Source organism: Stegastes partitus, unplaced genomic scaffold (genome assembly GCF_000690725.1).
Source record: "Stegastes partitus isolate 25-593 unplaced genomic scaffold, Stegastes_partitus-1.0.2 Scaffold1574, whole genome shotgun sequence".
Classification (NCBI taxonomy): domain Eukaryota; kingdom Metazoa; phylum Chordata; class Actinopteri; family Pomacentridae; genus Stegastes; species Stegastes partitus.
This window is the reverse complement of record NW_007579305.1, coordinates 12,426-13,938: the sequence shown is the minus strand read 5'-3', so window position 1 is coordinate 13,938 and position 1,513 is coordinate 12,426.

The window sequence follows — 1,513 nt, the reverse complement described above, 5'->3', positions numbered from 1 at the left end:
CCTCCCTCCACCCCCTCTGTTCCCCTCTTTCTCATTCAAATCCATTTTATACCCCAGTGGTAAAGGGAGCTGTAAGTGCAGTATGTAAAGTAACCTTACTCCTGCCCCGCGGGCGTAACCATTCAGGGCTCGACACACTGAGAACAGCATGTGTGTGTGTGTGTGTGTGTGTGTGTGTGTCCATTCCCCTGCTTTGTTTAGGACTACAGCCCATACCTACACACACACACACACACACACACACACACACACACACACTGACACCTGTCCTCGAGTCTGGCTGCATCTCCCTTCGCAGCCAAACAGTTTAAAGGCATGCACGCTCCAATCAATGTTTATTTAACTGAGCAATTTGAAATGAAGTCCGTCGACAATTAGCTGAAACTAATTCAACACCACAAATCACTCCAGTTGTTACCGAGATGCTGATTAAGACTTTATTTTTATGGCTGCAGTGTGAGTTTTATTCCATTTTGGGCTGCAAATAGCGATTATTTTTTAGCATCTGAGGTTTACTTTCTAGCTTAATTCATCAATCAGTCAATTGTTTAGCGACTGAAATGTTAAGACACAGCAAAAAAAATATTATATATGTATAGATAATAAGAGGCCACAATAGTGTCTTAAATTAGCTTTTTTTTGTCTGACTTTTAGTTTTGTACAAAATCTTAGTAATACCAGTTTATTGTCTTATAAAGCTCAAAGCTGGAACCCAAATAATGTCTGAAAAGATGATTAAAAATAAAAAAAAAACCAGCACATTATTTTCTTTTTTAAGTCTAAATGTGAACAGCATTTTTAATGTTTCTAATATTTCTGATATTTTTATTATTTCACCCGCCGCATTTATGTCAATGGGATGAGCAATATTAGAATTAAATGGACTAATGCCACTTATTTTGGCAATTTTTTTTGCCTTATTTCTAATGCTTTGCTCTGGATAAGCTGTTATTTATCTAAAAATGAAATTATATCAAACACGACCGAATAAAACAACAATAATTTTAAAAAAAAACAACTCCTCTCTAAAGTTATCTGTAGAATGATTTTGAGCACACGCTGCATTCGAAAGTTGTTTTTATTTTAACATAACAGTGAAAAACTTCACTAATTCTCATATGTCTTCATGCATTTTTATTTTCTTTGGGATTAAAAAAAAAAGAATCAGCACTAAAACGAATGAGAAAGTGATTTAATGTGTGTGTTTGTTTGCCAGCGGGCTTGTGGTGCTATGCGCTGCGTCTGTGGCTGTGTGTTGGCATGTTTGTGTCAGCAGCTTTTCTTTTTTTTTTTCTGGTAGCATGTGTGTACATCTCTTTTGGTGTGTTTTGGGGAGGGGGGTGTTAGGGAGGGAGGGAGTGGGGGGTGTTGGCAGGAAGGCATTTCTCTGTCTCTCTCCGTCCCTCCTGTTCTGTTATTTGCCCCGGTGCAGTGTGACCCTGTGCCCCACCAGGGAGGCACGTCCCATTTGACATCTGCCTGTTTGCAGGAGGAGGAGGAGGTGGAGGGAGGG